The sequence below is a fragment of the Haliotis rufescens genome, unplaced genomic scaffold (assembly GCF_023055435.1).
Source record: "Haliotis rufescens isolate VD_foot unplaced genomic scaffold, xgHalRufe1.0.p SCAF_27, whole genome shotgun sequence".
Lineage (NCBI taxonomy): Eukaryota > Metazoa > Mollusca > Gastropoda > Lepetellida > Haliotidae > Haliotis > Haliotis rufescens.
Genome location: NW_025963968.1, coordinates 2,286,553 through 2,302,712, shown reverse-complemented (window position 1 = coordinate 2,302,712; position 16,160 = coordinate 2,286,553). Strand labels below are relative to the sequence as shown.

The following is a 16,160-nucleotide window of genomic DNA, read 5'->3' as shown; positions in this document are numbered from 1 at the left end:
AATGTAACAGGTGCTAGAGTACCTTGGATAGAAGGCGGGATGGACGAACCACCCTCAGCCTTGACCTTGGTCTGAGTGTATGCTCGCATCCACTGTACCAGGTCTTCTGGATTATCAACAGTAGGCCAGGTACCAAGAGCCTGAAAAGAAGAAATAAGTTTCTCGAACTCTTCAGGTAGTGGTTTACTCATGATGCAATAACATGAGCAAGTGATAAGGAAATTATAGGGGATAACATAAATGTTGTGTCAACAACCATACGCAGGATACCCTTGTATAAGCAAGTGATACTACAAATATATGATTGTATGTTCAGGATAACCTGAACAACAAAAACATTATGCAAATGAGTGTGTGCTCATGGCATAATGACCAACAAGCTGAGATGTATGAGAAATACCTGAAAGAAAATGGCCAAAAAAAGCTAAAACGTGAAGATAAAGAACATCATATTACTTCACATGTGTAGAAGATACCGAGGGAAAAAAAAGTTGAAAGTTGTGCAAACAGCTGTGTTCATGTGCACATACAGTGTATATCCACGCGCGCGGGGACAATATAATGGGACTGGGGGGAATGCTTATATACCAAAGTTAACTATAAACCCAGCAAAACGCAAAAAAAACAACAACCCGAATACAATCCATATTGACACACATGAAGACATAACTGCAGCTGAATAAACAAGAAGGTATTGATCTACCACAAGACAAGTAACAACAATAATACAAATACCACTGAACTTGGAACACAACACCAGCCCTACATGATGAAATTTGAAAGGTGTATTAAGGCCTAGTTATTCATTTGCTAAAGTTTAAATGTAAGATTAGCTATCTCACTTTATTCACACACACATCATACCAACATGGTACTCTCAGCCATTGTACTTGCAATCACAGGGTAACACAAAAAACATATGATCTAAACTAACTAAATATCAAATGTGTGAGCGCTCACTAAAAGAAACAACAAATTTAAATAATATGTGCACGCAGGCACAGGAATATCCCAAGCATATGTACAATAAAGCTCTATAAAGCCAGAAAATAAACTTGTAACTATAATGTTAGTGATATCACTTGACAAAGATTACAACATGGTAAATGGTCTATGTGCATACGTGCACAACACAACCCGGGTACGTGTAACACAAGGTTACATTGCTAGATCCAGTATGCATAATGAATAGATCGGAAACGTCTCTGTAATGTCATATTACTGAACGCTGAAATATCATCCGATCGCATAACCACTGACAGAGTTCAGATGAAATAGAGGATTGAGGCACATTATAAGCTGTTGATATTGAGTCTATATCATTCAAAATCACAAAAAATGTCTCACACGCGTGTAACGGCATGTTACGATGTTTCCCAGAATGACGTCATAGCACATGTAGTGGACAAGGGACGATGAAGTCAATAGGTAGCTGTCTGTGTCTTTTCTAGGCTAAAGTCCTCACTGGGGGCTCCATTGAAACCGGGACTGCTTCTTGACATGAAGGACAGACGCAGGTGTTGTTCGAATTATAGCCAAGTTTATTACTGATAAATGTTTTGAACCCTGAAACAATTGTAAAACATTCATTACACAAAATATAAACATATGCTGACATCAAATATTTCATTACATTTGATGATATATACAAAATGCTATAACTACTAATTGATAAACTTACATCTCATCAAAAACTTAATTAATCTTATATTATAAACCTACTTAACCCGCATATATACTTATATATGTGTATCATATAAATAGAGTAAGATAGACGTGACATGATACATTTACTATGTGTACATACAATATGCAATACATGAGAATATATATAAAACCTAGTAAACCCACCAAGTGTGTGGACCTGGGTTCATCAGTCCAGACACAGACCTCTGCACAAGTATTACAGCTACATCTGCACGACAAATAAATGAATATATATACACACTGTGCAGACCAATCTGATAGCAGCAATATTACTACAAACCGAAACATAGTGTTATTGCAGAGTAACTTAAAACAATTCTAAAATATAATAGTAAAACCCTGATTCATTCATACATTATACATTCATACATTACACATTCATTTATACCAATATGTTACCTAGCAACATATATGTTTCACATTCTTACTTTCATACTTCATACTTTCATACATCAGCTTCACAGTGATTGAAGATTTAGTTAAATAGTATTTTAAGCCTAAACTTAGCACTTACTGAATTATTTACCTTACGTAAATAATAACACTTGTAATGCATACAGAAATACAACTAATTACTATGATCTGGCGAATATTTACAACATGACCAAAACAGCCAAATTATCAAGAGCATAAACACAATATACCTACAAATCCTAGGAATACGCACAAACAATAAAATATCATCAAAAGACCAACCTTTAGAAGTGAATTCCAAAATGTCCAATAGATCAAACACCACAATTAGTCCAAATTGTCCAAATTGTGAATTCCAATGATATACGTGTGTTTGACAGTAACATCAAATGTGCTCTAAACTGTAGTAAAACTAAACCCTTTAAAACTGGAGACAGTAAGCTAGAACCTGAAACACAAAGGGGCTTTGAGGGGCGCGCTTGGGCAGGCTACTGTGTGATAGTGCACTAGGTGATTGAGGCTGTGGCAAAGTACTCATGCAGTAAGCTGAAACAGAGAATTAGGAGAGCTGAAGTGTGAAGTATATAATGTTTAAAACATATTTGACTGAATATTTAATTCAGTAAAAATCTAAACTGATAAAACTCTGAAAATATATACAATTATCGGATCCTGTCACACCAACAAGTAAGTCCACAACACCCACTACAGGGGAACATCCCTCTAGGCAATAAGGTTTTCCTTACGACTAGTTTTAGGTGTAGGTTTAGTTTATGTGATAGACGGGTGGGGGAAAATTAGTTGTAGGAAAAACATGTAGAAATAAGGACTTAGGTAGGTTGGAAAGTAAGAAATAAGTTAAAATGTAGGATTTGTAAGGTATTTATTTAGTATAGTTATTGGAATAGTGGTGTGGGGGAGAAGTAGGTGTAGGAGAAAATAGGCAGTAAATTAGGCAGTTAACGATAAAGAAATTTAGGTCAAGAGCAAAAGTTTACCTGTGTGTGAGTGCTTTCTTTTTGTATTTTTCTGATTTACTGTTAATTGGTATATTTTGTTAAGTTAATAAATCCTTTAATTTATGATTTTGTCTTAGTTTTGTTTTGGCAAAGTTGAGAACCTGACCAACCATAGAACCTCGAGAGAGTACACTGTTCATGACTGATCACAGTAGAACACAACGCAAAGTCCGAAATTATATGAACAGGGTTTGAACTTAGTATTCTCCGATTGCAATCCTGTCACTGGGCAGCCCGCCAGAGGGCGCCTATAACAATATAAACACAATATACACAAAGTATACACATAACTTACCATTGTGTGGCAATGTGCTGGCAACTACGTATGAGATGATCAGATCACAAGCATCATCAGATATAATTGCCATATTGTAAAAATTTATTTATACAAAAAGGCCACATTAAACTAATTTATTTACTGAAGTAAGAGAGAAAGTATACCAGCTACACAGAAGGCAGAATATCTAACGATATCAAGATACATGTATACAAATTACGAAATACTTGTTTAGATTTGAAATTAATTTACAAGTTGACATAAATATAAAATTACCAATCAATGCATTACCTTAATGCATCTAATTCATAAAACTAAATACACAGTCATATTTACAAGATATATAAATATGAACCAAACTAACTTTACCAAAACCTGAGCACAACACTTGGGTTCCCAGAAAATACAAAACTAACCATCTGCTGGTTGACATAACACAACTGACTGTTCCCAATGTATCTGACCAACTGATTTAGCAAACTCAGCTGAAACAGAAGTTGACTTACATTGTAAGAAAAGGAAGACAAAGCAAGACGCTTGTGGCATTGGTTAAGAGGATAGGGCATGAGGGTGAAGGTGGCTATTGTTAAGTTAGTAGTTATGTAAGTGCTGGAGCTAATCTAATTGGTGTTTTATGCTGCTCAAGACAAAAGACAATTAAAAAACGTTACAAAAATATTTACAAAAGAACAATAAAATCAACTCGGCCACAACATTATAATATTACTTATAATACATCCATGTCATAATGATGAGATCGGATTGGTTCACTTCATCTTGTTAAAATACTTTATCATACCTCCATGTCAGAATGATGAGATCTGATTGTCCACGTGATCATGATAAAATACTGTGTATCCCGCCTTGGAGGGGAATACATTTCTCAGCGTAAGCGGGGAATAAATCTCGTATACCCCGCCACAAGTAATTCAGGCTGTAAATGGATTTCTGAGAGGCAGTATAAATCCATTATACCCCACTTCAAAGCAAAAAGCCACACACTTTTTCCGAGTCAATGGAAGTCACGTGACATGGCATAAGCTAGCCTCAGCTCAATCGAAAAGCTGTTTTCTATCAATTTTGAATTTGTGTTAATTCTTTTACAATGTTATATTATCATATGTCTTGGTATAAAACCTAACACAGGACGCATAAAGCAACATGTACCCTGCATGATACTGCTACAACTAATAACATACCTATGTTTACTGTCACTAAATAAACCTATTTTCCCTCTGTCATAAGATATGTTGTAGTGATAAAGAATTAATTTGTCTTGGCTGAAAAACACACTAACACTAACACGCTCCACAACTCCTCCTTAAATGGCAGCTACAGTCATTGCTTGATGAAAGTAGATATTACAACTGTCAATGGACCAGGGGTCCGGAAAATTTAAAATCCCAATCAGACATTTGCATTTAGGCCACGCCCCCTTCAAAAAGCGTATTTTAGTACGACTTTTCACACACATTACAAGTTGTTACGTATTCATAATATGATGAATTATGAATTGTTTCAATTTAAATTGTTTAATTCACTGGATAATTAATAACAAATAATATCATTTCACATGGAAAACATACGTTTGTTTCTGTTATAATAACGATCTGTTAACGTAGTGAACGGTCTAATCAATATTCATGAGTTATATTCATGAGTCTGCTCAAGTGTACGCGTTGTAACGTTTGGATCGAGGCTATTATCCCATATTTGGTTATCACGTTACCTCACGGGAAAAGGGTTTTTTTAAACTAAAGATTATGGAATGGACTAAGACATGGTAGGATAACCTACTTAAACTGCTGAGTTAACAAACCTCCTTCCTGAAAAAAAATCAATTCCAAAAAAAGACCACAAAACTGGCAAAACGCCGGTACCATGGTGGAACAGGGAAATAGCAAAAGCTAGGAGAGTGAGAAAGAAAGCCCTAAATAGGTCAAAAAGGGATAAATCAGCCTTTGCCCAAGTCCGAGCAGCCAGGACGAAAGTAAGACAACTCATAGACGATTCTAAAAAAGAGTCATGGCAGACCTTCTGCAAATCCCTTAATGAGAAAACAAATGCTAAAACAGTCTGGAGCAAAATACACGCAATCAGGGGTAAGCGTAAACCCACAAAAATTCCCAAGTTAGCCAACGCCCATACAGTCAAAGAAAAGGCCAACATTCTAGCTGAGCACTTCTCATCTGTCAGCAGCAACACAAATTGCAGCGAAGAATTCAAACAGGCAAAAATGCTTATGCCTAAGATCTCAAAACGGCCGCAAAGCAAGCATCTGGTATACAATATACCATTTACTGTGACAGAGTTTGATGATGCGATACAACATAGAAAAGGCACAGCACCTGGTCTTGACACAACCAGCTACGAGATATTGAAAAACCTACCTGATCAAACCAAAGGCTTACTCACTGAGTTGTATAACACGATATGGTCCAAAGGAGAAGTCCCAAAAGCATGGAAACATGCTGCGGTTATCCCGCTGCTAAAGCAAGGGAAAGACGAAGCCCTACCAAACTCTTATCGACCGATCTCACTCACCTCAAACATGTGCAAAGCCATGGAAGCCATGGTTACAAAAAGGCTCATGCATCATCTTGAAACTGGCAACCACATAAAACCTGACCAAAGTGGCTTCAGGAAGGGACACTCGTGTCTAGATCATATTCTAAGACTGGAAAATGAAATAAAAAAAGCCCAATTAAACAGACAATACCTAGCCGCAGTATTTCTGGACTTCAGCAAAGCCTTCGACATGGTATGGCATGACGGACTCCTCTCAAAACTATCACAAAATGGAGTTGAAGGGAACATGGCAAACTTCATAGACAGCTTCCTGCAAGACAGGTCGCTTTCAGTTAAAATAGGGAACAATCGATCGGATCCTATGGCACTGGACAATGGCACGCCACAAGGCAGCATTATAAGCCCAACCCTGTTTAATATCATGATCAATGATCTTTTTGACCATGTCAACTCTCCTACCCAAACTTCTAAGTTCGCTGATGACGGAGCAATATGGGTAAAGCACAGAGATATCTCACAAATCAGAAAAAAACTCCAGTCAGCCCTGGACGGAGTAGATCAATGGTGCAATAAATGGGGATTCACCCTTTCAAGTGAAAAAACTGTTGGAGTTCTATTCAAACGCCGGGGGAAAGATGCTATGATACCCCGTGTCTCCATAAAAGGCAAACCTATCAAATTCGAAAAATCTGCAATATTTCTTGGAGTTATCCTTGATCAACACCTCACTTGGCGCAAGCATATCGAATATGTGGAAAACAGATGTCAAAAAGACCTGAACGTATTACGGGCAATTTCAGGCACATCTTGGGGCACATCGAGGGACACTCAGCTGGACCTCTACAAAGCTCTTATCAGATCAAAAATTGACTATGGTTGTGAGGCTTTTCACTCAGCATCAAATACTGTCTTGAGGCGACTAGACAGAATACAATACAAAGCCCTAATACTGGCCACAGGCGCAGCGACAGGCACCTCACTAGAAGCACTACAAGTAGAAACGGGAGAACTCCCATTGAAACTAAGACGAGAGCAGGCAATATTATCGTTCTGGGGACGAACATCAAACCCTTTGGTTAAAAAGATATGGCAAGACAAAAACGCTCGAGATGAGGCCCTAGCTCGAAAAAATCCCTCACTAAAGCCATCTGGGATATTAGTACGTGAACTCATTCAAAGTCACAATTGCGATGACATTCAGCCTCCAGAAAGTCACTACAAAGGGTTACACCCTCCCTGGACTTTACAAACTCCCAAAGTTGACACTGCTTTAACATCAGAAGTCACTAAAAGAGAAAACCCAACCCTACTACGTTCAGTAGCTATCACTAAAATTCAAACTACCTGGGACAGCTGGGCCCATATATACACTGATGGATCCAAGAATCCTATCAACAACAGTGCTGGTTACGGGATCCATATCCACAGCTCCAAACCCCAAGCACATTCAGTTCGCTTGCCCGATGGTCAGTCAGTATTCACGGCTGAATTGGAGGCAATTCATCATGCACTCAAACTCATACCGGAACTCCCGGAAGCAAAGGCAGTCGTCCTATCAGACTCGCTAAGTGCACTTCAGGCCATCAGTGGAAGAAACTCAAACTCCAGGCCAAACACAGTCAACAATATTCTATACGAATATACAAAACTATCGGACCAAGGGCAACAGGTGGAGCTGTGTTGGATCCCCTCTCACATAGATATTCATGGAAATGAAAAAGCAGACTCACTGGCGAAGCTAGCTCTAGACAAAGCGGATATACAGCCTATTCCCTTTAGTAAACTAGAGATAAAAAGCAAAATCAAAGCCTCCATAGCAAAAAGATGGCAAACCCAATGGGACGCAAGTAAGATCGGCAGATGGCTATACAAAATTCAACCCAAGGTCCAACAAAAGCCAAACTCATACTCAAATGAAAGGAAAATTGAAACTGCTATCTCACGCCTCAGACTTGGTCACAAAAAGCACTATGACAAGGTTTGTTCATCTTGCAATCAGGCTGAAACCATTGACCACCTGTTACTAGAATGTCAAGACCATGCCCCGGCCCGGGCTAGGTTAAAACAAGAATTGCAGTTAGATCCGCTATCTGTCATAGATCTCCTAAAGCCAAGAGATGCAATAGCGAAGGCCAAACTAACTCTATTTCTGAGAGATGGACAGCTGCTCGAACGTATATAAACAGAGCAGCCAAGGATAAAAATGAAATCATATCAATATAAGAAAATAGAAATCATATCAATGCAAAAACAGAAATTATGTGAACACCGAACTCACAATAGATATGTGAACCCTTCTCACACACAGGAGTCCCAAAGAGGGACAGGTCAGCCGAAATTGCCTAGGCAGAAGGCGACCTCTTAAACACCTAATGCAACAACAACAAACCTCCTTCAATGTTTTCCAGAGCATAGCTAGACTTCTTTCATACCGTATATGACCGCGGATAAGCCGACCCCGTAGATAAGCCGAGGTGTTTAAATTGACCATTGACATACGAAAGAAAATTAGAGTCAGGTCTCCGAATATCGTACAGGCTCCTAAGTTCCGTACACTTTGATGTTTCCTTGATTGCTTTCAATGCTTTCATGCGGCGTCAAACTACTTTCGTTGGTTGAAATGTGGTAATCCCCAACTCTATATTCAGCTATCACGTGTATTTGTCATGCGTTTTCTCTTACGAGATATGATTGGTTATCGCGAAGTGCACTTGCGCAGAAGCGGTTCTCTCCATTTCTTGCTGGGTTGACGTCAAGGTCACGATTCGAGAACCTCTACATGTGACAGGTCATTGCGGTAAATTTAAAAAGCACGAACGGTACGGAAACACGAAATAATGCATATCAGCTGCCATAAACATTTCATATTGAAAATTATTAATAGGTTTCATAAAAGTTATTTTCAAAATTAACAAAATGTGGGACGTACGATATTTGATGCCCAAATTATTATAATATTTTGCTATGCTTCTAATTTCGTACAGTGAAATTTTCAATTTTCCATTTGATATACCCTCTTATGAAACACTTGAATAAGCATTGATAAACAAATTAAAATGACAAAAAGAATATATATATTGTCACCTTAGTGTATGGTCATTGTTGAAGTCCATTTTGAAGTAGTCGCTCACTGTCATAATCTTATTTATATGAAATATTAAGTAACAGACATCAGCACACCTTATCCCTGTTTTCATTTAGATCTATCCGAAAACATTGTTTATCTTTTATCACGCGTCCAGTGTCACATTACTACGCAGCCTTAAAGATGGTTTAAGATTTATTACAAAAAGATACCACAAACATTGTCAGGCTGTCTGTATTAATTTTGCCCCGACGTAATAACAAAAGTACCACCATCATTGCACATTCATAAAATGCCTAGATCTTTCTTCAACTACGTGTATTAAAAAGTTGTTTCCGAAAAAACCCACCTCTAAATACGTCCAAAATTAATTTGAAGACTGGTACCAAGGTAGAATATGTTAAAAATTAGTGAAAAGGATTTATTTATTTTTTAAATTTCGCCCGCCCGCTTCCTTGTTGGTTGAGGTTGGAGATGACAAACGCATAAAATAATATAGATGGCCTAACGACTAAAGAAACATGTAGAAAATTTCTAGTCAACACCAAAACTCTATCTAATAAGTGTTGACTGTGTAAGTATTGATAACTGATGAGCAAAATCGGTAAAACAATCGGTATCAGCGAGGTACAACTGTATTATTCATACTGTAGCTAATAAAACATTAGGAATACGTTTTAACCCAATACAAAGATATGTCTGTCTTAATTACAATTATTCAGCTGTTTATACGTTTTCTGTCAACTTTACAGAAAATGGCACTTTCAAAATCCGTTCAGCGCCGTGAAATATTTGGAAGCGGATGTGAAATAGTGATCGCGGTCGCACGTTCAACTATAAACACCCTAACTCTGGATGATGTTTATTTTGAAAATGAAGCGGAAATAATAATTGGTTTGCTACAGAAATCCTTAGATCATCCCAAATGAGGGTCTGCAGTGGCAAACGTTGTTTGTCGTGTTCTGCATGGCATATCGGAAAAAAATTAACGACCCCGTGTCTGCCACATTTTTGGCAAGACGTGTTCTCGAATATTTCGAAAAAAATGGACTTCATCAATGCTCCAACTTGTTCGTTCTGTTTTGATTCAAACGGGGCAGTATTAAAATTTATAAAGTTAGTTTTGTGCTTAATATTGTAGATGGGAAAAAGACGCCAGTACTCTAAGCAGGCCCTGGAGTTTATTAATAAATTAATAAATTCTACTAATGATTAATAATACTGGGATATAGATCTACATATTAATATAGTTTTTGAACCTAAGCATTTCCTTTCCTGCGATAATTCGAATTTTGATTCAACCAATATATACAAATTTTCATAAGAAATAACAGCTACGGGAGTACCGTTCAGGTGCTGTACGGAATTAAAATACATGTACGATATTAGAAGAAATTGCGTACGATATTACAGTCACACTGTACGAATTTAAGTGATCGTTATTAGCCTCCTTCGACTGAACGTGTGGTCAAAACGGAAATCGGAATGTACAACCGGTTTAATGGGGTGGCAAGATGATTGGATAACCTTTCGTCTGGTATGCCCCATGACACAGTATCTGCATACAAAGCTTGGTGGTTGAGACCGGCGACCAAAGTGTATACGATATTCGGACCCGCAGATAAGCCGAACCAGGAAGTGAAAGGCAAAAAACACTGCGGTACCAACACAATGTGCCCATTATGTAACAGAACATGCTAGGTTATCGATTGATTGATTATCTGTCATGCATGTATTCTGTCTGCCGAATGAGGGCAGAATGCTTCAACCAGGAGTGTCTAGTCGATGTTTGTGTGCTAAAATGAAAGTGGTATTGAATTATGACATATTCCAGTGACAAACACTGGTAGATAATAATTGCTAAGATGAACAAGTGACCTTAGATGCATTCGTACAAACCAAACAACACAAATTGACAGAAATAGTGCATTCATTTCAATAGTTCGCTTTCGTCTTGGTACTGGGCATTCTCACAAGATACATATACACTCAAACAACTCTAATAAGGTAAATTTTACAAACGAAAACTACAAACGCAAACAGAAAGTGGAAGTAGGTTATTTCCTAGAAATAGAAGCTGTACTGGATTACAGGAAGCAAATACTATTGATTATACATATCTGTTGTACAACATTATTGTAGATACTAGCTCTGACAATATCCTGTTGCATTCCATTTCAAGACAGGTCCATACAAGCCACTGATCATCACACGACGCACTGATCAAGGTAGCTATTGTTTGCTGGCAGTCCATCAAGTGATCAAGTTTTAACAGGTCAGGCCTCTATGTTCAGAATATCAGAAATTATATAGACATGGGGTTTTATGTGTCCCGCATTCGGTTTTATACCACTCACCTGCGGCTCGTGGCATGAAACCTAGCAATGGATGGATAAAACCACATGTACCCCGAGTGATGCTGCTACAAATGAATTTATCTTACTGACATGTTTTAATCAGCTATTGTGAAATAATTCAAACAAATTAAAAATTGAATATTTTTTTAATTTGACGTTTACACGATATACGGCTTTTGCATTGGAGGAGACAATTTGACGTTCACTCTCCTTACCCAGAGCTTGCGACGACGTTCATACAATGTTTGGCCCTCACTTTATGAAGGTTTATAATCCAATGAACTCACACAAAGTGAAAGTCAATTCTTATAATTTTTTATCACAATTTCTTACCTCAAAGGATGTAGGCAAAGATCTAAACACAATTTTATTTAGTACGTGTGACTTCATGTTTACACTGACAGCCAAACAACAACCAGCTATATCGCGGAATAAAATAGTTCCCCCAAAAGAAAGGTGACATGAGCGAATGGATGCAGAACTTGCTCTTCAGAAACATTTTACGCAACACATGTGTTCATATTATATCCCCATTAGATGAGAAAAATGAACTCACACTCCGTCGCAGTGGTGACTCAGCATAACACCACTGCCACAGGCTAATTTGCATATCACGTGACCGGAGTTTTCTCTTGTTTGTAAACAAACGCGCTTTTTCAGAAATCAGTATAGAACGGACTAATGCAAGTATTTGGGGGCGCTTTACATATTGTTTTGCATAACTATATACATATGCTACTACAACTACGACAGTTAGTTGCATGACAATATATATTTATGCATCAAAGTGACCGCGTCGCTAGCTCTCCGTTGGGCTTCGATGAAAGCACGTGGAGCCGTACAACCAATGTCAACATAGGATAACTACGCAAAAACAAGTAGATTTTTACGTATTTGCATACTTTCTCAATGAAAGTTAACCATTCTTTGACATTTGTTTATGAAAATGTGTAGACTTGTCAAACATGAAACGGACGAAAAGCATATGCAATATCTTGAATGGACTGTGAAAGATGTGACGAATCGTCACATGGCGCTGGGCTGTGGCAGAGGTACTATGCTAGCTGGCTGCCGGCCGCATGGAACTCTGGGTAGGAGAGTGACATTCATTGGGAAATGAATGCAATAACACGTGACCAATTCATCTAATCAGATCACAGGAATTTCAATGAACACAACAAAACTTAATTATTCTGACATGAAAGTATGATAAACATGTTTATCAGTTGGGTCAATCTGTGTAGCTCAACTGAACAGGTGGGTTACGTGAGAATATGTCATAGTGTGTTATCTGTTGTATATGTACATTTGTGACAGCAACTCTAAAGGCCATGTTGATGACCCCAGCAATGGTGTCTCTGACAAATGCGCAAAAAATTTTGAACTCATTTACAATGTGGCAGTCACCCCTGGCTTATTGTAAACATCATTTTGGCTGATTATTTATGCATTTCTTGTTGAATTTTGGTGAGCAGTAGATCATGTCATCATGCCATCATGTCCTGGCAGCACTTTCATGTCATCATGCCCTGCCCCCACTATCATGACATCGTGTCATCATGTCATCATGCCCTGGCCCCACTATCATGTCATCATGTCATCATGCCCTGGCCCCAATATCATGTCATCATGTCATCATGCCCTGGCAGCCCTTTCATGTCATCATGCCCTGGCAGCACTATCATGTCATCGTGTCATCATGTCATCATGCTCTGGCTCCACTATCATTTTATTGTGTCATCATGTCATCATGCCCTGGCAGCCCTTTCATGTCATCATGCCCTGGCAGCACTATCATGTCATCGTGTCATCATGTCATCATGCTCTGGCTCAACTATCATTTTTTTGTGTCATCGTGTCATCATGCCCTGGCAGCCCTTTCATGTCATCATGCCCTGGCCCCAGTATCATGTCATCATGTCATCATGCCCTTGCCCCACTATCATGTCATCATGTCATCATGTCATCATGCCCTGGCAGCCCTTTCATGTCATCATGCCCTGGCAGCACTATCATGTCATCGTGTCATCATGTCATCATGCTCTGGCTCCACTATCATTTTATTGTGTCATCATGTCATCATGCCCTGGCAGCCCTTTCATGTCATCATGTCATCATGCCCTGGTTGCACTATCATTTTATTGTGTCATCATGTCATCAAGCCCATGCAGCACCTTCATGTCATCATGTCATCAAGCCCTGGCAGCACTATCATGTCATCATGTCATCATGCCCTGGCAGCACTATCATGTCATCGTGTCATCGTGTCATTATGCCCTGGCAGCACCTTCATGTCATCATGTCATCAAGCCCTGGCAGCACCTTCATGTCATCATGTCATCAAGCCCATGCAGCCCTTTCATGTCATCATGTCATCATGCCCTGGCAGCACCTTCATGTCATCGTGTCATCATGCCCTGGCAGCACCTTCATGTCATCGTGTCATCATGCCCTGGCACCCCTTTATGTCATCATGCCCTGGCAACACTATCATGTCATCATGTCATCATGCCCTGGCCGCACTATCATTTTATTGTGTCATCATGTCATCATGCCCTGGCAACACTATCATGTCATCATGCCCTGGCCCCACTATCATGTCATCGTGTCATCATGCCCTGGCAGCCATTTCGTGTCATCATGCCCTGGCAACACTATCATGTCATCATGCCCTGGCCGCACTATCATTTTATTGTGTCATCATGTCATCATTCCCTGGCAACACTATCATGTCATCATGCCCTGGCCGCAGTATCATGTCATCATGCCCTGGCAACACTATCATGTCATCATGCTCTGGCCGCACTATCATTTTATTGTGTCATCATGTCATCAAGCTCTTGCAACACTATCATGTCATCATGCCCTGCCAACACTATCATGTTTTCATGTCATCATGCCCTGGCCCAACTATCATTTTATTGTGTCATCATGTCATCAAGCACTTGCAACACTATCATGGCATCATGCCCTGGCCACACTATCATTTTATTGTGTCATCATGTCATCATGCCCTGGCAACACTACTATGTCATCATGCCCTGGCTGCACTATCATTTTATTGTGTCATCATGTCATCAAGCCCTGGCAACACTATCATGTCATCATGCCCTGGCCGCACTATCATTTTATTGTGTCATCATGTCATCATGCCCTGGCAGCACTTTCATGTCATCATGCCCTGGCCCGAATATCATGTCATCATGTCATCATGCCCTGGCCCCACTTTCATTTTATTGTGTCATCATGTCATCATGCCCTGGTCCCACTTTCATTTTATTGTGTCATCATGTCATCATGCCCTGGCAGCACTTTCATATCATCATGCCCTGGCCCCACTATCACGTCATCATGCCCTGGCCCGAATATCATGTCATCATGTCATCATGCCCTGGCCCCAATATCATGTCATCATGTCATCATGCCCTGGCCCCACTATCGTGCCATCAAGTCATCATGCCCTGGCCCCACTATCATGTCATCTTTTCATCATGCCCTGGCAGCACTATCATGTCATCATGTCACCATGCCCTGGCCCCACTATCATGATCATGTCATCATATCATCATGCCCTGGCAGCACCTTCATGTCATCATGTCATCATGCCCTGGCCCCACTATCATGTCATCATATCATCAAGCCCTGGCAGCACCTTCATGTCATCATGTCATCATGCCCTGGCAGCACTATCAAGTCATCATGTCATCAAGCCCTAGCAGCACTATCAAGTCATCATATCATCATGCCCTGGCAGCACTATCACGCCATCATATCATCAAGCCCTGGCAGCACTATCATGTCATCATATCATCATGCCCTGGCGGCACTATCATGTCATCATATCATCAAGCCCTGGCAGCACTATCATGTCATCATATCATCATGCCCTGGCAGCACTATCAAGTCATCATATCATCAAGCCCTGGCAGCACTATCATGTCATCATATCATCATGCCCTGGCAGCACTATCATGTCATCATATCATCATGCCCTGGTGGCACTATCATGTCATCATATCATCAAGCCCTGGCAGCACTATCATGTCATCATATCATCATGCCCTGGCAGCACTATCAAGTCATCATATCATCAAGCCCTGGCAGCACTATCATGTCATCATATCATCATGCCCTGGCAGCACTATCATGTCATCATATCATCATGCCCTGGCAGCACTATCAAGTCATCATGCCCTGGCAGCACTATCATGTCATCATATCATCATGCCCTGGTGGCACTATCATGTCATCATATCATCAAGCCCTGGCAGCACTATCATGTCATCATATCATCATGCCCTGGCAGCACTATCAAGTCATCATGCCCTGGCAGCACTATCATGTCATCATGCCCTGGCAGCACTATCATGTCATCATATTTTCAAGCCCTGGCAGCACTATCATGTCATCATGCCCTGGCAGCACTATCATGTCATCATATCATCATGCCCTGGCAGCACTATCAAGTCATCATATCATCATGCCCTGGCAGCACTATCAAGTCATCATGCCCTGGCAGCACTATCATATCATCATGCCCTGGCAGCACTATCATGTCATCATATCATTATGCCCTGGCAGCACTATCATGTCATCATATCATTATGCCCTGGCAGCACTATCATGTCATCATATCATCAAGCCCTGGTAGCACCATCATGTCATCATATCATCATGCCCTGGCAGCACTATCAAGTCATCATGCCCTGGCAGCACTATCAAGTCATCATGCCCTGGCAGCACTATCATGTCATCATATCATCAAGCCCTGG

At 39.9% G+C, this 16,160-nt stretch overlaps 1 protein-coding gene across 4 annotated transcripts in view; it reads left to right on the top strand.

The window, feature by feature from the left end:
* The first annotated feature begins 11,106 nt into the window (after window positions 1–11,106).
* The window catches only part of LOC124113418 (interferon-induced helicase C domain-containing protein 1-like), a 30,937-nt gene continuing 25,883 nt past the window's right edge, over window positions 11,107–16,160 (top strand). For 2 of the 4 annotated variants that reach the window (XM_046473757.2, XM_046473759.2), the window contains exon 1: window positions 11,115–11,306. The gene's annotated coding sequence lies outside the window, so the exon portion shown is untranslated. Of the gene's footprint in view, window positions 11,307–16,160 lie in introns of all 4 variants that reach the window. The other 2 variants (XM_046473758.2, XM_046473756.2) reach the window with 2 other exon arrangements.